The sequence below is a fragment of the Hyperolius riggenbachi genome, chromosome 9 (genome assembly GCF_040937935.1).
Source record: "Hyperolius riggenbachi isolate aHypRig1 chromosome 9, aHypRig1.pri, whole genome shotgun sequence".
Taxonomy (NCBI): domain Eukaryota; kingdom Metazoa; phylum Chordata; class Amphibia; order Anura; family Hyperoliidae; genus Hyperolius; species Hyperolius riggenbachi.
Genome location: NC_090654.1, coordinates 122,084,069 through 122,104,705, shown reverse-complemented (window position 1 = coordinate 122,104,705; position 20,637 = coordinate 122,084,069). Strand labels below are relative to the sequence as shown.

General features: G+C 41.8%; 1 long non-coding RNA gene across 2 annotated transcripts in view; it reads right to left on the bottom strand.

Annotated features, from left to right (window-relative positions):
• Nucleotides 1–13,192: 13,192 nt before the first annotated feature.
• Nucleotides 13,193–20,637, bottom strand: part of LOC137531730 (uncharacterized) — a 120,305-nt gene continuing 112,860 nt past the window's right edge. For both annotated transcript variants that reach the window (XR_011023723.1, XR_011023724.1), the window contains 2 exons: nt 17,577–17,697; nt 13,193–13,269 (listed from right to left, as the gene is read on the bottom strand). This is a non-coding gene — a long non-coding RNA (uncharacterized lncRNA). The remainder of the gene's footprint in view (nt 13,270–17,576; nt 17,698–20,637) is intronic.

The following is a 20,637-nucleotide window of genomic DNA, read 5'->3' as shown; positions in this document are numbered from 1 at the left end:
CCTTACAGGAGAATCCGTGGGATCTAAGATTTTAGCTGGATACCACTTTAAATGCGGTTAAATAACAAATAATGTATCTACCGTAATTTTCAGACTATAAGACGCTCTGGACTATAAAGGTGCCCATACATGGTACAATTTTTCATTTTTTTTCGATTAGATAATTTAGTTTGATGATTCCGTTAGATCGGATATAAAGATTTTTCCAGCATGTCCAATCAGATTTTTCTCGAAAAAACGGGATAGTCGTTCGATAGAATAAACTGGAAAATCGAACGTTTTTATTGTATCGTGTATGGGCACCATTAGACGCATCTAGATTTAGAGGACAAAAAGCAAGGGAAAAAAAATCTGGTGCTTCCATGGTGCAGGAGCATCTTATGGACCTCCCCTCCATTATGTTCTCCTTGTGCCTTCCTTGTACCTCTTGTGTTCCCCCTGTTTCCAGTGACTCCCTGTGCCCACTGTTCCCTTGTGTCCAGTGACTCCCTGTGTCCAGTGTCCCCCTGTTTCCAGTGTCCTCCTGCGTCCAGTGTCCTCCTGTGTCCAGTGTCCTCTTGTGTCCAGTGAACTCCTGTGTTCAGTGACCCCTGTGTCCTCCTGTGTCCAGTGTCCTCTTGTGTCCAGTGTCCTCCTGTGTCCAGTGACCCCTTTGTCCTCCTGTGTCCAATGACCCCTGGGTCCAGTGATCCCCCGCCCTCCTCTTTCCCTGTGCTCTCTAATGTCCTGTTCCTATGGCCAGTCTCTGTCCCCATGCACATACTTACACTGCAGCCGGAGATGCTTCATGTACCATTGAGTGCATTGAGCAGGCAGATATTTGTGAGGCAGAAATGCTCTGACACCCTGCCTGAACCCACTGCAAAGCCGTTTTCCACATGCTCGCCGCTCCAGCTCAAAGTTCCCCGTACTCCCCACTGTCCTGCCTGCCTGGAAATGAAGAGGCGCCAGCAACGAATCACACCGTTACACTGCCGATGTATACGCATTACAACTACCAATCAGGCGAGGGCTCTGACCCAGACCGCCTATCACAGCGCTCTCCCCACTTTTAGGGGAGAAAGAGTTTGTCTTATAGTCTGAAAAATACGGTACTTATCAGTAGTGAAAATTTACATATATCAAGAGAAAAAGCAGTGAATTTACTGCCAGGTTTCCTGTTGGTCAATACGCAGTATGTAATGACCACCTGGAAACCGCAGAGAAGTTGCAATGCTTTTGCCAGGGCTCACTGTGCAGCTGCAATACTGCTGTGTAAGGATCCCTTGCAAATATTAACATAAAAAATGATGTGGGGTTCCCCCCTCCAAAGACTCTTTAAACCTTTGTCATCCATGCAGGCTGGTATACCCAGAATGCAGAGCCCAGGACGTGTGGGGCTCCACACCCTAAGCTCTACCAGCCTGCATGGTCCATGATATGGGGTCTCTGGAAGAGAGGGGTAGGAAATCCTTCCTCCATTCCTCAAATGTCTTTTACATGCCATGGACAGGAGCTATTTCCCATCTCCAAGGCCCAGTAAAAGGGTGGCAATAACAACCACCACATCTGTGGGTGTAGGCCTGGGGGGAGGGGTTGAGGGGTGCATGGTGGAATCTGGAGCTCCCCTTTAACAAGGGTACCCTTATGGAAGACACACTTTCCTTGTAATTCAAGCAAATCTGTTATATTTAAGGACTCTGCTTCATAAAAACATAGAGACTAAGAGCATATTATTATTCATTTTTGTGAAAAGTGATATTTCATCTTATTTGTAGGAGATCTGCATGTGTATGCACCAATTAAAATGCCTATAGTGGTCACCAGAGTACAATTACCAAGTGCTGGTCTTTGTGCTATTAACAGTATTGGTATAGATACAGTGTTTTTCTTGTTGGTTGCACTGTGGAATAAGGTATTTGGGTCTTGATTCACTAAGACAAATAGCATGCCTTATCAGGGTTAACATGCCTTATCAGAGCTAACATGTCCTGTCAGAGTTTACACACCTTATCAGTGTTAACATGCCTTATCAGAGTAGCATAGCGAGTGCTACATACTTATGCCTGCTAATTGGCAATGACGAGAGCTCCACTCGTCCTGCCCTCGACCTGCAGGGGCTGCCGGTCCAATCACTTTAAAGAACATTATCTCTGCACTTTGATTGGCCCAATAGGCTGCCTGTCAATTGACAGAAAGCTTGACAGACAGCCTATTGGGTCAATTAAAGTGCGGAAATAATGTCCTTTAAAGTGATTGGACCCGCAGGGGCTCAGGGCAGGATGAGTGGAGCTCTTGTCATTACCAATTAGCAGGCATAAGTTCGTAGCGCTCGCTATGCTATGCTGATAAGGCGTGGTAATTCTGATAAGGTGTGTTAACTCTGTTTAGGCATGCTATTTGTCTTAGTGAATCAAGCCCATTTTGTGTTAAATTTGGTGTTATCACTCTCACATACTGGTCACTGGAAGTTCAACATGGCACCTCATGACAGAGAGCTCTCTGAGGATCCTAAAAAAAGAATTGTTGCTCTACATAAAGATGACCTAGGCTATAAAAAGATTGCCAACAGCCAGCTTCAGCATGGTGGCCAAGACCATACAACACTTTACCAGAACATGTTTTACTCAAATCTGGCTTTACCATCAACCAAAAAAGTTAAGTGCATGTGATCAGCATCATATCCAGTGGTTGTCTTTTGCAAATAGACGTATGAGTTCTGGCAGCATTGCTGCAGAACTTGAAGGAGCGGAGGGTAAGCTTGTCAGTGCTCAGACCATAAGCTGCACACTGTATCAAATTGGAATGCATGGCTGTCGACTCAGATGGTAGCTTCTTCTAAACATAATGCAGGAGAAAGCATGCAAATAGTTTTCTGAAGACAAGCAGACTAAGGACATGGATTACTGGAGCCATGCCTTATGGTCAGATGGTGTCAAGCTTGCGTGGCATCAACCAGTTGAGGAGTACAAAGACAAGTGTGTCTTGCCTTGGTGGGGGGAGTGTCATGGTTTGAGGCTGCATGAGTTCATCCAGTACTGGGGAGCTACAGTCCATTGAGGGAACCATGAATGCCAACATTTACTGTGACATACTGAAGCAAGGCATTATCCCCTCCCTTTGTAAACTGGGCAGCAGCGCTGTATTCCAACATGATAACAACCCCATACACACCTCCAGATGACTTGCTAAAGAAACTAAGTGTAAAGGTGCTGGACTGGCCAAGCATGTCTCCAGACCTAAACTCGATTGAGCACCTGTGGGGTATCCTGAAATGGAAGGTGGATAAACGCATGGTCTCTAGCATCCACCAGCTTTGTTATGGAGGAGTGGAAGAAGATTCCAGAAAAAACCTGTGAAGCTCTAGTGAACTCCATACCGAAGGGAGTTAAGGCAGTGCTGGAAAATAAGGCACACAAAATATCAACACTGTGGGCACAATTTTGACATTCCTCACTTTGGGGTGTACTCACTTTTGTGGTTTGCCACTAATGGCTGTGTTTTGTGTTATACAAGCTGTACACGGACTACTTTACATTGTGTCAAAGTGTCATATTATACAATTATCATGAAAACATCTAAGTGTCTTCCTGTTTCACCCAGTCCCATCTTAGACCTATCCAAATGTATAGACCCTGAGTGACCGATACAGTCATGGCCAGAATTGAGGCAAGACTACAAAGGCCATAGCTTAAGGCAGCATGAAGCAAGGGGCGGGCAGCAGACTGGCACTTCCAAAAATGTAAACCGCAGACCTGGTCCATGGTCACCCTGATTAACAGGGGTAAGCTGTGGCACACAGCACAGGATGCGGGATGAACAGGATGGGTGAGCACAGGACTGGGGGAGCAGAGGATGGGGAAGTACACAGAACAAGGTGGAATGGCGGTGTGGGGACAGTAACTTTTGGGCAGTAAAATGTACAAATCTTGCCCTGCATACAGTTGGTCATTTCTCCTAATGATCTTTTTCCCCTCTGGTTAGCTATGCACAGTCATTCTACGTATTCCTTTGATAATGATGCCCTAGCTGTCTCTGCAGAGCTGTACATTTTGACACTAAAGGGTTACACCACACAGTATTTTACACAATGCTGTGAAGAATTCCCGCCCTTGCCAGGAATGAAGGAGCTCTTATTCTAAGGAAAACCCGAATGCCATCCCCTGCCTTTCTCACACGGACGCTCTCTTAATTAAATCTAATTGTTTCCATCAAGTATCATTGAAAGCGAGGAAGAAAGGGGCAGTGTGGGAGCAGCTTCATCTGACAGAAGCTCTGGCATCTAATGCCGCATGGTGGAAACAATTAAAGTCCCTAATTAAAAGATATGTAGTGCCAATGAGACCCTTGTAACGTGTCCTTCCCCCCGTCCGCTGGAGACACACATTCTTAGTCGCTTTGTAACCTGTATGAATATTAATTAGCTGAATGCTGATAGTCCATTAATTAATATGTAGATGTGATGATTGTTTCCAGAAATGATGGTAAAAAAATGGTAGCGGATGAAGAGTGAGGACAATCAGTCACGGCAATGTTCTGTTAGAGGAGAAATAAGATCCTATAACCATCTTTTTTATTCTGAAAAGTGTTTAAGAAGAGCCAAGTCTTTAATTGAAGGACTTTTTAAAGCTCTTATAAGGAGCATTCAGGAGAAAGGATCACACATTGCATTATGGCCAATAATGGACTAAAAGTACAAAGTAAAACCTTTATTCCACTTTGTTTCTTTACCCGAAAATGACAGCATCATACACAATATCAAAAACATGTATAGCTCAGCAGAATCCTCTTGTACTTTTAGTACTGTTGCGCCTTAATAACAACTGTATTCAGATGTTATTGAAAAAGCTGGGATTCATTTGTAGGTAAGAGGGAGGTGAGTTTTCTCCTTCCATAGCTCCAACCAGGATGTCAGTCAAGGCAGAACAGTAGGGTGCAAGTGACTGTGATAACCCTCATAATGCAACATTTTCCTACCAGCAGAACAAGACATGTTGAAAAAAAGGTCACTTTACATCATTCTATTTCAAGTAAATCAACTCTATAAATCTTTATGCACAGTAAATGGATTACTCTATAAAAGTGGAGATAGAGAAAATGTGACATAGACACACACCTATGACATTTTTATTAGTGTAAGTTACATTGAAAGTTCACTTTTGACAGCTTGGTGTTTTTACCCTTTTCCTGATAACTTCTAGAGTGCAGTACCCCGACCCCCTCAACGGGTTGGTAATAGATCAAAATTGGTCAATCATCTTGGCCAAGTCCAAACCAAGACTATTGTTCTACTGAACCTGTCCTCTTCTTGTTATTCCATTGTGTGCCGAGTAATCTGTACTCCTCCATAGCAGCATGTATGCTAGTGATGCATCTAGACATCTAGTCTAGTTTCCATGTACTGACAGTTGTAAACTATAGTGATTCCAGGGCAAACAGATAACTGCGCTTGTGTGCATATGTACAGCTAACCTGTAAAGTGCCTAGCACAGATGCTTGGTGAATGGTCAGCCTGCAACATAAATTAGAACAGTAGAGACAGAACACGGCTCTAGGATGCTACCACTTGCACTGCTGGACCAATGAAATCCTTTAGTAAAAAAGAGAGGAAAAGAGAATCGAGAGCCCCCGATAGTGTATTATTGTAATACAATTGGCATAAGAAGATTGGTTAAAATTATACTCACAAGTCTGGGTTGCCGAATCCAGGCAACCACTCAAATCGCAGGCGAGGAGATTAGACCTGTCCTCGCTCAGGTTAAAAAGTCTCTCTCCGTAGATAGAAAAAAGAGGGTGTCAACACCCATCCACCAGGTGGATCAACTCGTAATGTAGTATACAGAGGCACCAATAGAGTAAAATTAGTACCAATTAAAATCAATAAAAGTGTGGGTGGTTTGGGTGGATCTACCCGCCCCACAACAAACACAAGCACTGCTATGTGTATAAAGGTAAATTTAATAAGAACTCCCAACAAATAATACAGTTTGCAACGCGTTTCACGGGTCCCAAGCCCGCTTCCTCAGGCAAAAAAACTTATACAGGCAGGAGCAACTGAAATATATAAAAAAACAACAAAAGACCCATATGTAAAAAATAATCAAATAAAATCATCAATCAAAAAATATATATGTATATCGCAACACAATTTTGACTCTATCTGTGGGTTCCATATACCCGCAATATTGTATCAGCATATGATAACTGTATGTAAAAACAAGGAACATTGTATCCATAAATAACAGTGGATAATTATTATACATAAAATTCAATCATAGATATACAATTTTGCCAGCCATTAAGTGCCATATGATCTCGCACTTGCCTGGTTCATAAACGTATTGTCTATGTATGCCAAAGATTGGTCATCTCTAGTCCATATCCTCATATATGCAAAGAACACTTTTCCACATATAAAGAAACATATAATATAAAATGACAAAAGCCTTTCAATAGATATGCCTGATCTTAAACATAGAAAATTCTAAGCATTCATGGTGCAATACAATGCGGATGTGGAGGGTGAATAGACTATTATAAGTTGTAGAGGAAGGGAGAAGAAGGAGAAGGTGGGGGGAAAGGGGCAGTGGGCTGGTAGTGGAAGGGAGAGGAAGGAGAAGGTGGGGAGAAAGGGCAGTGGGCTGGGGGGGATGATCGTCACTTACCAGTGTCCTTGTGTAGAAGAGTGTGGCGCCTATGCTGCAGGTTGGCGCCACACTCGTATCTAAAAAGTCTTCCGTGTGGTGACGTCTGGGTGAGGGGGAGTGGTACGTTCCTGTGAGGAGGGGCGTGACTGTCCGGATCTAGGATGATAGAACGCATATTCCGCCTATGGGATCATGTACAGGGCGGAAGTGCGTCGGCTAAGGGCATGATGGTTGAGCCGCCATCTTTCTCGTGGGCATGTTTGTCTTATGTAGTATCCCATACGGAAATACGTAACATAGGTCTATTTACGGAGATCCGTAATAGCACATGAAGGTCCATTCACGGAAATCCGCAATGGTGTATAACATAGGTCTATCGATTTAAATTCATGGGTATATGGGGAAGGTATATCACGGAAATCCGCAATGGTGTATAACCCAGGTCAATCAATTTAAATTCGTGGGGATATGGGAAAGGTATATCAGGGGGAGGGTATTGGATACACGGTTCCCCAGCCAGGGGGGGGGGGGGGTTTAAGGGAAAAAGAAAAAAGAAAAAGTGAATAGCATTCTTTATGATAATATATGGTATAAATAATGGAAAAAATACATACACGGAAATTCATATTCAACAAAACCAAGAAACCAAATAAGATAATAATAATGGAAAAAATCCTGTTTGGAAGGGCAGAGATATATGTTCTAAATATATGGATAGTCTGGGTTTATGTGCACATGTGGAACACATGTGCACGTTATCCCTAGTTAGCCAATGGCTGCTCCCTCTGATCGTCAGACCAGATATGCAGAGAGCCAGGGGCCCCCAAGGTCGGTCTCCAAATGGATTATTCATCCATTCTTGTGATACTTTGTGATGGCCCGTGCATAAATGAATAAACATATTAAGAGTAGTATAGAGGGAAATATAAAAAAATTAATAAAATTTATAAAAATTAAAACCACAAAAATTAAAACTGATTAAAAGAGAGCGGCTGTTGTGAGCATAATCAGGGTCATCAGTGTCTGTCTAGATTGGTCTAGAGTCAGGGAATATTACCAAATGCTGGTAAACTGTGCAGGGGAGGGAAAAAAAGAGTCTTTTTACTTGGTGAGTTCTGTGAGTGTGGCCAGGTCTCCTCCAACCCCATTTTTTTAGGGGGAGGGGCGGAATGTAAGGTATGAGACATTGGATCTATATATTCAATATATTCAAAAGGTTTTCTCTAGTTGTTCGTTCAGTCCTAGGGGTATAAGTGTTTTTAGTGTTTGGATCCAGTATATCTCTCTGTTTTTGAGTATTTGAATTGCATTTGGTTTCATAGGGTTTACAGCTTCCAATGCTATAAATGAAACCTCTGTCACATTTCTGTTGTGGGCCTGGTCAAAGTGTTTCGACAGGCTGTGAGTGGCAAGCCCCTTCCAGATATTCCGTTTGTGTTGGCCTATTCTTTCCCTGAATAATTGGCTGGTACGTCCCACATACTGTACCTTGCATGGGCAGGTAGCCACATAGATGACAAACCTGGTGTCACAGTCTATATGTTTATGTATTGGATATACTGTATCATCACTATGGGATATAATATGATCGGTAATGGTAATAAAACTGCAAGCAAGGCACCGTTTTTTTAGGCAGGTAAAGGATCCCGCTGGTAGTGTCTCACCCTTGTATTCGGTTTTTAATTTGCTGGGGGCCAGTAGATTCCGGAGATTGGGCGCTCTCCGGTACGTCATGATTGGTTTGCTGGGGATGTGTTCACGTAAATAGGGATCTTGTTGCAGGATTTCCCATCTGTGGGTTAGGATATCTTTTATAGCTGTATGTTGAGCATTATATTTTGTGATGAATCGTAGTGTTGTGTCTGGGTTATGGTCTTGTATGGTAGGTCCTGGTTTTGGGGGATCCATGGCCTTATATTTTGCATTCTGTATTAGTTTTTTGGGATATTTCTTTTCTTTAAATTTGTTAACCAAAATTCTAGATTGCGTTTCATAATCTTGGATGTCTGAACAGTTCTGAATTGGTTGTATGGGGCGTTGATTGTCCATGGCTTATAGTGAAAACTGCTGAAGTGAATGTAACTATTAGAGTCCACTTGTTTGAAGTGCGTTTTGGTTTTAAGTGGGTTATTATTGTGGAATAGGACTAGATCCAGGAATTCTAATGATGTGTTACTGTATTGTGATGTGAATGAGAGCTTGGCTCTATTAGAATTTAGGTAACTGACAAATAGTGGAATAAGTGAAGTGTCACCTTGCCATATAAATACTAGATCATCTATATATCGCTTGTACAGTATAATATGTTCTCGGAATGGATTATTATTGTGAATGTAAATGGTTGCCAGTAGGCCTATGGCTAAATTGGCATAGCTGGGTGCGAAACTGCTGCCCATCGCTGTGCCCCCTATTTGTTGGTAAATGGTCTCTAGGAATGTGAAATAATTGTGTGTGAGTATAAACTCAACGCACTGTAATAGAAAGTTTTTTTTGTTTTTGTGGCATATCTGGGTCTGCTTGTAAATAAAATTGTATGGCTTCGATGCCAAACTCATGTGTTATATTTGTATATAGTGCTGTAACATCGCATGTCAGCCAGGTGTAATGAGATTTCCATTCATGATCTTTCAAAATGTCAATAAGGTGTTGGGAGTCTCTGGTGTAGGATTCTAGTTTGCGGACATATTTTTGTAGATGTTGGTCTATGAACTTGGATAGATTACTGGTTACAGAGTTTATTCCGGATATTATTGGTCTTCCTGGGGGATTTTGTAGACTTTTATGTATTTTGGGTAAGTGATAAAAATAAGGGACAGTGGGATGTTCGATGAGTATAAAATTCTTTTCATTCTTAGTGATAAGTCCCTCCATGAAGGCATCACCAATGAATGTTTTGAGCGCCATATAATATATGGTAGTAGGGTCCTGTGCAAGTGTTGTGTAACTTGTGGAGTCCTGGAGTAAGCGAAGTGATTCCTGGATGTAATCCTCCTTATTTAATATAACTATGCCCCCTCCCTTGTCTGCTGGTTTAATTACCAGATTGGTGTTATTTTTCAGATTGGAAATGGCAGTTTTTTCAGATGGGGTAAGGTTGGATGGGTAAAATGTGTGTTCCTGACATAGTTTTTGTAAATCTTCAAGGGTTAATGCATAAAATGTTTCTATAAAATTCCCTTTTGATGCAGTAGGATAAAATCGAGATCGAGCTTTGAGAGAGGTGGTTATACATTTCTCTAGAGTGATTTCCTGGTCATTCACCATTATAATTGGTGTATCTGGCTCCTGAGTATAGATCGTTTTAGTGTTTCTATCCGTTTTTTTCAGAGCGAAGTGTCTTTTCAAAGTCAACTTACGTATAAAAGTATTCAAGTCCGTAAACAATTTACTTAATTGAGCCGTGTTTGTAGGACAGAAGGATAAGCCCTTACTTAATAATTTAGTTTCATTTTCTTTCAGTATATAATCAGAGAGATTAAAGATAGATTTCATTTCACCACCATTGGATGCAATTATGTTTTGTTTCTTTTTCCCCTTTCCTTTTCCCCTTGAACCTCGCTTTCGGTGTTTCTGAAGGGGCGTTTTCGGACGCTTTTGGGTTGTAAAATGGTCCGTGATGCTTGCGGACTGGGAAGTTGTTTGTGTAGGGGATCCGGTGGATGATTTGAGAATGTGGATGGAAGATCTAAAAAAGACTCCGAGTGCTCACTGGGGGTGTCTGGTACAGGATTAGTGAGTATTAGTGGATCCTGTTCCGATGAACTGTTATTGAGGATGTCAATCTGAGGTGATGAGGTAGTATTCTCCTGGGTGTTGTAAGTACTGTATTGTGTGAGATTGTCTCCATCATCAAAATGGTCACTGTCTGACCGGGGATTTTGGGAATTGGACGTTGTGCCTTGAGTAATGTAGGTGACAAGAGCCTCCTCTGTGGTGGCTGTGGTGATGTTGGTGACCGGGGCATTGTGTGTGGGGACCTGGGATGTGTCAGTATGATGGGGATGAGCGGCGATGGGCTGACTCATGGGTGGGTTATGCGTGTGTCTAAATAGAGTGGGCGGGGGTGGACCTTTGGAGAAATTATATGTGGGTGAGTCAAGAGGGCCCATAATGGGTTGTATTATAGTCTTCTGTTGTGGGTTGTTGGTAGGTTGACTAAAGGCCTTGGGTATACTATTCTTTGTTTTCCTTGGTTTGTTGTTCATACTTTTAAGAGGGAGGTTATTGGGTTTTTTGGTGGTGGTAGTTTGGAGAAGACAAACTTATGTGGCTGGAGTGAAGACGATGCACTAGTTGTGGGTGTGGTATCCTGGTTTGTCTCGAGTGTTGGGGCTGGGGCTTTTTGTGGGGGCCCCTGGCTCTCTGCATATCTGGTCTGACGATCAGAGGGAGCAGCCATTGGCTAACTAGGGATAACGTGCACATGTGTTCCACATGTGCACATAAACCCAGACTATCCATATATTTAGAACATATATCTCTGCCCTTCCAAACAGGATTTTTTTCCGTTATTATTATCTTATTTGGTTTCTTGGTTTTGTTGAATATGGATTTCCGTGTATGTATTTTTTCCATTATTTATACCATATATTATCATAAAGAATGCTATTCACTTTTTCTTTTTCTTTTTTCTTTTTCCCTTAAATCCTCCCCCCCCCCCCTGGCTGGGGAACCGTGTATCCAATACCCTCCCCCTGATATACCTTTCCCATATCCCCACGAATTTAAATTGATAGACCTGGGTTATACACCATTGCGGATTTCCGTGATATCCCTTTCCCATATACCCATGAATTTAAATTGATAGACCTATGTTATACACCATTGCGGATTTCCGTGAATGGACCTTCATGTGCTATTACGGATCTCCGTAAATAGACCTATGTTACGTATTTCCGTATGGGATACTACATAAGACAAACATGCCCACGAGAAAGATGGCGGCTCAACCATCATGCCCTTAGCCGACGCACTTCCGCCCTGTACATGATCCCATAGGCGGAATATGCGTTCTATCATCCTAGATCCGGACAGTCACGCCCCTCCTCACAGGAACGTACCACTCCCCCTCACCCAGACGTCACCACACGGAAGACTTTTTAGATACGAGTGTGGCGCCAACCTGCAGCATAGGCGCCACACTCTTCTACACAAGGACACTGGTAAGTGACGATCATCCCCCCCAGCCCACTGCCCTTTCTCCCCACCTTCTCCTTCCTCTCCCTTCCACTACCAGCCCACTGCCCCTTTCCCCCCACCTTCTCCTTCTTCTCCCTTCCTCTACAACTTATAATAGTCTATTCACCCTCCACATCCGCATTGTATTGCACCATGAATGCTTAGAATTTTCTATGTTTAAGATCAGGCATATCTATTGAAAGGCTTTTGTCATTTTATATTATATGTTTCTTTATATGTGGAAAAGTGTTCTTTGCATATATGAGGATATGGACTAGAGATGACCAATCTTTGGCATACATAGACAATACGTTTATGAACCAGGCAAGTGCGAGATCATATGGCACTTAATGGCTGGCAAAATTGTATATCTATGATTGAATTTTATGTATAATAATTATCCACTGTTATTTATGGATACAATGTTCCTTGTTTTTACATACAGTTATCATATGCTGATACAATATTGCGGGTATATGGAACCCACAGATAGAGTCAAAATTGTGTTGCGATATACATATATATTTTTTGATTGATGATTTTATTTGATTGTTTTTTACATATGGGTCTTTTGTTGTTTATTTTATATATTTCAGTTGCTCCTGCCTGTATAGGTTTTTTTGCCTGAGGAAGCGGGCTTGGGACCCGTGAAACGCGTTGCAAACTGTATTATTTGTTGGGAGTTCTTATTAAATTTACCTTTATACACATAGCAGTGCTTGTGTTTGTTGTGGGGCGGGTAGATCCACCCAAACCACCCACACTTTTATTGATTTTAATTGGTACTAATTTTACTCTATTGGCGCCTCTGTATACTACATTACAATAAAATCCTTTGCCTAGCTAAACCAAGTTTCTGCCTACATACCATCATTTCCTTTTTAAATTCCTTGATCCCTTTTCCTGTACAAGATGTAAACTGACCCCTTCCTCTTTGCCAGGCTGCCTCACTCAATGGCTCTCCCGTTTTCTAGTGCTATGAAACAACTCTACACAGTACTGTATATCTTTATTTGCCCTCAGCAGCCTGAGTTACATGACAAACTCCGAACCAACAGATGGGACTAAAAATATGTCCAACAGTTGTATTCCAATTATTTCCAAAGCAGACGTGAATTGCATTATGCTAACAGAGACTGTATGGATCACATATTCTAAATATTATAACACATAACATACATTCATTTATCATGTCTATAACTTTTATTATTAAACCTCCTTGTTTAAAGGGTTAAATACAATATAATCTTACTAATTATAAATGAAACCAACTAATATTTTAATTTCTGCTAAGTAATAAGTATACATTTTACAATGAAAAGGCTGTAATGTAATAAGAATTTTGACAGACATTATTAGGTAAGTACTTAGGAGTTTTATTTCTGTGTCCTCTGTGTCTGGAGAGATCTTCCATCACTTCCTGTTTCTGTTACCTCTGTGTAGATCTGTGACTTTAATATGAACTCTGGCAGTCCCAGGACAGGAAATGAGGGACAGAAATAAAAACTAGTTACTAATTCTACTTCTTGCACACTCTACAATAAGACCTCAGGAGCGGGAAACACAAAGCAGACAAAAAATAATGGGGATTCTCAAAGATGGGGAGGTTTTAAACTCTCACCACAGTATCCACTGTAAAAATATAATTTTTTTTCCTGGAACTGGACTTAACGGGAACCTTAACTGGCGGGGAAAAAAATTCACTTACCTGGGGGCTTTCCCAAGCCTCCTGCAGCGTCCTCTTCTTCCGTATTCCCCGTCGTAAAGAGCCGTAAAGCGCGTCCGCATGACGCGTTTGGCGTCATGCGGACGCGCTTTATGGCTCTTTACGACGGGGAATGCGGAAGAAGAGGACGCTTTGCCGGAGGACGACTGGCAGTCGTTCAAAAACGAAACTTAGCCGCGGAGGGAGACCGGAGGGCACCGAAGGACCGGCGCGGGCACTGGACGGCTGCAGGAGGCTTGGGAAAGCCCCTAGGTAAGTGGATTTTTTTTGCCCGCCAGTTAAGGTTCCTTTTAAGATAATTCATTAAAGAACAAAGGCCATTGTGGAAAACATAACATATTGCAGCCAGTAAAATACAAAAATATGTCAGAATGAGTGTACAAATACATATAGGTATGTATAAATCAACAAATAACATACAACATAGCGGTAGCAGCTCTAATATTTATGACCCCATAAATAGACATCTAAGTCCACACATGATAAAGAGCAAGTATGACATGCACACCTTTCAGGTTTATGCTCAGCCATAGCGTAAACCAATAAAATTGGTATCTAGCATGAACCACATAAAAAATAACAATAAACAAAGAAACTAGAGAGAGGCGTTCCTGTCTATCTGGCTTCTTTGAAGTAGCACTGTTACTGGCCTGAGGAAGTGGGCGAGACCCACGAAACACGTTGCCTGTGCAAATAAAAATCTTTTTGTTGTTAAATTCTCACTTGAGTGTCAGTGTCATTGGAGAGGTAAGCCACCTCCTATTTTCTTATTTTATTGTGCGTTTAACAAAATTTTATTCATACTTCACCTTTGCTGTGCTAAGTTTAACCTCCCTCTCGTTTTCTCGAGGGGGTGGTTTGTATGTTTTAGTCTGTGGTGGTGCAGCCTCCTGCAGATCTAATGTACAATTTTTAAAGAGTGCGACCAGTTCCCATCCGGCCAACACTGGATTGCCTGAGTGGAGACGGGCTAATTCTCTCCACCTGCCTTAAGTGGTTGGTTGCCTCTTATTGCAACCTACCTTTGTGAGTACAGTATATTTCCTGTTGTTGACTCATTCATTTCAGAAAATAGTGACATACTGCGCTATTGGGCTCCCGTTGTCTCTGTGTTTTTTTCCTAAGGTGATCCTTCACCTCACCCCCCAGTTGGCAATCAGAAAAACTAGTTATCCTTGCAGGTTGTTACAACTTCATACATAGCTGTATCTCAAGGTGCTGAACCAAGGTAACTTTCATATTCAGGAGAGGACTGATAGTCAATCCACACATGCCATATGGCATAATATTTGTCAAATTTATCTTTACTAGTCAACACAGTTTCAGTTTCCTCTACCTGTTGAATCTCATTAACCCTTCGGATCCATTGTTCTCAGGGGAGGACTGGGACCTTTTGGCCTTGGGGGAAAAAACAAACTATAGGCCTGTTTTCATGGCAGCCTCAGCCTAAATGGCGTCACACACGTGGTCCCCACTAGCTATATGCTCAGAGTGACAGGTAAAGTATAAATGCACAGGCATCGGGAGTCACATAATACATTTGGAGGGACGACAGCCAGGGGTTTCCGTCTTGTTCGTTGTTCGTGATTATCGCACGCCATAACCGATGCACACCCAATCAACCACATCGGCCTGAGATTTCCCAGCATCTCAGATTTGACCAATTTCCGCCTGAAATCAGTCAAATCGTTGTTTGGGCATGCTTGTGGCAGCACCGATTTTCATCCAATGCAATAGTAATTATCAAAACAGTTGGTTGATCTCCTAGTCAACAGATGTATGGCCACCTTAATTCCTCAAGGCTCACCACTCTCCCCCCCACACACATGGTATGTCCAAAGAGAGAGTGTCCCTTCAAAAGAGGAACAGTTGGGAGCTACTGTATGATGGTGAGAGAGCGGACAGTTTTTTTTCTATGGACCCTCCACGCAAGCCTCTGCTCTGCATCTTGCTCTGTAAATTTACCAGCTTACCTGCCCTCTAGTTGCTCTGTAATTGGGTGTTTATTTTCCTCAGCCAGCCTAGTGCTTCACATTGCCTTATACAAAAACCTGAGTGCAGCAGGCCCTGCACCATCCCTAAATCATTGAATGAGAGGCAGCCTGGGGGAAATCCCCCCCCCCCCCAGGCTAGTTCTCCCCTGATTGTTCTACAGTAGGCACCTGACTTGATCTCCACTGTAAGGGGATGAGGCTCTTTGCTGCATTTAGCAAGTGTGGGACAATTGTACGTTTATACCCTGTTGACTTAGTCATATGTTATAATATATTATCAGGGGAGCCCTCAATTTTTTGCTCTGAGACTTTCCTACTGATCCTGATAACATCAGACCAGAAGCCTATTAGTTTGAGACATGACCAAAGCAAGTGTACAAGAATGCCTCTACCACATACATATCTATTGAAAAAATATTTCCACTTTCCATTAAAAAAAAAAAATCTTATCAGATGATTTTTGTATAATTAAAGTAATTTAAAAACCTGTATTAGAAAGATTTATCTTGGTTTAGCTAGTGTTTCTGTAAATTAATGCTTTGAAGCACAGCATGTTTTATTCTGAAAGCTGCTTTGTGTGGCTTACAGCTGTACCTTAGATGGAAGTGATGTCTCTGAACTGTGCAAATGCTGAGCCGGCATTCCCACAGATTTTTAGGACTTTCTTCGTTGTGAAAAGAACGTGTTATAACAGTAATCCCAGCACAGCTGTAGGGGTGAATTGATATGCAATTAATTTCACGTTTTGCTGTGTGAACACATACAAACCAAATCAAAGCTGGATTTGTGGCAAGGCCACATAGGCCAGCGCCTAGGGTGCTGCTGTGGTACTAGTGTCCTGTGCTAGTTATCATCGCTAACACCCGCTTGCCTGCCCGATAACAGAAACTATTCATTCCCATAAACAGAAACTATTCATTCCCATACACATCCGCGTGTTTGCCTCTTCAGGTGGTCCCCCTAGATCCATTGATTGCGCGCTGGCCGTCTGCATACTCAGACTGCAGTAACCAGAGAGGTGTTGTACACCAGTGACGGTGTTGTATACTTTAAACACAGTAAGCAATATCACTACTCACTTCCTATGTTTGAAGTACATTACTGCGGTCTAAGTATGTGGATGCCCAGCACAATCAGCGGAACTAGGGGGACCACCTACAGAGGCAGACAGGCGGATGTGTTTGGGAACAAATGGGCAGCGCAGTTGTTTCTTGTTTCTGTTATTGGGCGGGCAGCAGCGATAGTAACTAGCACAGGTCACTAGCACTACAGCAGTGCTCCAGGCATGGACGGACAGAGCCTGCAACTTCCAGAATCCGAGGAGAGATCCACACTGCTGAAACCTACAGGGTGTGCCCAGCCTAACTGTCTACTGGTAAATCATTACACTTCTTTCATGACAGTATATACCTACCCAGGACTGTGTGCTAGTCATGCCACTGTCTGAGGAGCTCATACTCTAATACCACCAAATAATATTCCACCATATTATTATGTATTTATATAGCACTGATATCTTCTGCAGCACTTTGCAGAGTACATAGTTATGTTAGTGACTGTCCTCAGAGCAGCTCACAATGAAATCCATACCATAGTCATAGCCTACTGTCCTACCGTATTATAATTATGTATTTATATATATGCAGCACTTTACAGAGTATATAGTCATGTCACTGACTGTCCTTAGAGGAGCTCACAATCTAATGCTGCCATAGTCCTAGTCTAATGTCTTTCCATATTATTATGTATTTATATAGCACTTGTATCTTCTGCAGTACTTTACAGAGTACATAGTCATGTCACTATCCTCAGAGGAGCTCACAATCTAACCCCACTATAGTCATAGCCTAATGTCCGATCATGTTATTATGTATTTATATAGAACTGACATCATCTGCAGCACTTTACAGAGCACATAGTCAGGTCACAGATTGTCTTCAGAGGAGCTCCCAATCTAAGCCATACAAAAGTCTTAGTCTAAGACCAATTTTTGCCAAGAAACGAATACATTTGTCAATATGTTTTTGAGATGTGGGAGAAAAATATACGTACCACAGCCTGCTGTGTCACCAGTCCATGTCCTGTGATGCAGTGAAAAGCTCCATTTAGATTCAGGAGGAGCAGCTGGTGGAAGTGGGCCTTGGGCTGTAAAAAGTACAGTACAATTCCGTCCCTAAACCAAATAGATATGCAGAGAGAGGAGCATAAAGGAAATATTTATACTTTTTTCCAGCAACTCTCCTCAAAAAAAAAGTTCTAGCAGCTGCAGACTGAAATTGAAAGATATTTAAAGAGAGCCTGAAACTATATAAATTACCTCTTTTTCTTGCACAGTTATCTTAAGCATTAAGATCAAAGCTGATTTGCCGCATTCCCGCGGCAGATTGAGGTATTTATCCCACCAAAATTTCCGAAACAGTTAGAAGTGGTTCAATTGGGCTGGCATGTGTGTCATACAAGAAAAACCCTCTTTTTTCCGAAAAAATTAAAAAAATACAAAACTTTATTATTATTATTCTTAGTGTCGAAAATCAAGCATATTAAAATATACATTAAAAGCGCATGGGATGGCCACCCCGCCACACACGCAGCTAACAACCCACTCACTAGTGCACCGCACAAACACTCCTTGGATAACAATGAATGCAATGTATTGAGGGTTGGATCCACTTAATTAGTATGGTTATAGAATTGTTAGTCCCATATATTCATGCAGCAAATGATGGAAAACAGCAGCAGCCAGGACAAACAGCATAAGCCACTTAGCACAAGAAGCAGTAGCAAATTTCAAACGCGTTTATGGACCTAAGCCAAATCACCACCACAGTTCCAGCTATCTAAGCCGTTCAGCAAGAAGTGGCAACAGGGTCGTCTAGAAAACAAATGCCTCAAAATGACCTGTGAATAGGACGTTGGGCCCCTTAGCGCACCTAGGCTGCAAAAAAGTGTCACACATGTGGTATCGCCGTACTCAGGAGAAGTAGTATAATGTAACTTTTTTACACCCTTTTTTACTCCTCATGGTTTAGGGCCCCTAAAATGCCAGGGCAGTATAGGAACCCCACAAGTGACCCCATTTTAGAAAGAAGACACCCCAAGGTATTCCGTTAGGTGCATGGTGAGTTCATAGAAGATTTTATTTTTTGTCACAAGTTAGCGGAAAATGACACTTTGTGAAAAAAAAACAATTAAAATCAATTTCCGGTAACTTGTGACAAAAAATAAAATCTTCTATGAACTCACCATACTCCTAACGGAATACCTTGGGGTGTCTTCTTTCTAAAATGGGGTCATTTGTGGGGTTCCTATACTGCCCTGGCATTGTAGGGGCCCTAAACCGTGAGCAGTAGTCTTGAAACCAAATGTCGCAAAATGACCTGTGAAATCCTAAAGGTACTCATTGGACTTTGGGCCCCTTAGCGCAGTTAGGGTGCAAAAAATTGCCACACATGTGGTATCGCCGTACTCAGGAGAAGTAGTACCCATGCTGAGTGGGAGAAATATCTCTGTAAATGGACAATTGTGTGTAAAAAAAATCAAAAAATTGTCATTTACAGAGATATTTCTCCCACCCAGCATGGGTATGTGTAAAAATACACCCCAAAACACATTATACTACTTCTCCTGAGTACGGCGATACCACATGTGTGGCACTTTTTTGCAGCCTAACTACGCTAAGGGGCCCAAAGTCCAATGAGCACCTTTGGGCTTTACAGGGGTGCTTAAAATGTAGCACCCCCCAAAATGCCAGGACAGTAAACACACCCCACAAATGACTCCATTCTGGAAAGTAGACCCTTCAAGGTATTCAGAGAGGAGCATAGTGAGTCCGTGGCAGATTTCATTTTCTTTTTGTCGCAAGTTAGAAGAAATGGAAACTTTTTCTTTTTTTTTGTCACAAAGTGTCATTTTCTGCTAACTTGTGACAAAAAATAAAATCTTCTATGAACTCACCATGCCTCTCAGTGAATACTTTGGGATGTCTTCTTTCCAAAATGGGGTCATTTGGGGGGTATTTATACTATCCTGGAATTTTAGCACCTCATGAAACAAAATTCACTTTTGGCACCATAGTTTGTAAACGATATAACTTTTACCCAATCCAATAAATATACACTGAATGTTTTTTTTTTTTATCAAAGACATGTAGCAGAATAACTTTCGCACTCAAATGTATAGGAAATTTTACTTTATTTGAAAAATGTCAGCACAGAAACATTTTTTTGACAAAATTCATGTCTTTTTTGATGAATATAATAAAAACTAAAACTCACAGCAGCAATCAAATAGCACCAAAAGAAAGCTGTATTAGTGACAAGAAAAGGAGGTAAAATTCATTTAGGTGGTAGGTTGTATGACCGAGCAATAAACCGTGAAAGCTGCAGTGGTCTGAATGGAGAAAAAAGGCTCTGGTCCTTAAGGGGTAGAAAGACTGTGGTCCTCAAGTGGTTAAGATAAATGTGCAAGAAAAAGAGGTCATTTATATGGCTTCAGTCTCTCTTACTGCTATTGTGATAAAAAAGAGATTTGAAATGATTTTTGCAATAAAGTTAAGTAAATCCGTAGTGTAAATTAATGGACTCCCAAGGCAAAGAAATACAGTAAATCTCTCTTTTCTTCCAGTCCCTAGAAGTCCTTTGGTTCCCTTGTCGCAGCTCTGCTCCTTCCCGGTGTCCTGCTGGCTGGACACCGGGAACACTATACCCCTAACACTACATGCTGAAGCCAGCCTAGCATGTACCATTGTGATATACCCAAGAGAAAAATGAGGTTGCTTTTGACATCCTACAAATCCCTAAGCAAGCTCATTTTTCTCTTCGGTATATCACAATGGTACATGCTAGGCTGGCTTCAGCATGTAGTGTTGGTGATATAGTGGTGAGCATAGCTGCCTTCACACCAAACTGCCTTAGCAGTCTTAACACCATGTGTTAAGTAATGTGTCAACGAACAGAACTGAAACTGGATACCTGGCCACCAAATACTGATTTCACACAGAAAAGTAATCTTTGGTTTTATGGAGCTTCAAATAGAATAGGTGTGGTAGGGAACGTGGAAGGCACTTGGCTCACTGAAATAACAATAAAGTTTGATCACTTGCATAGTTTCTCTG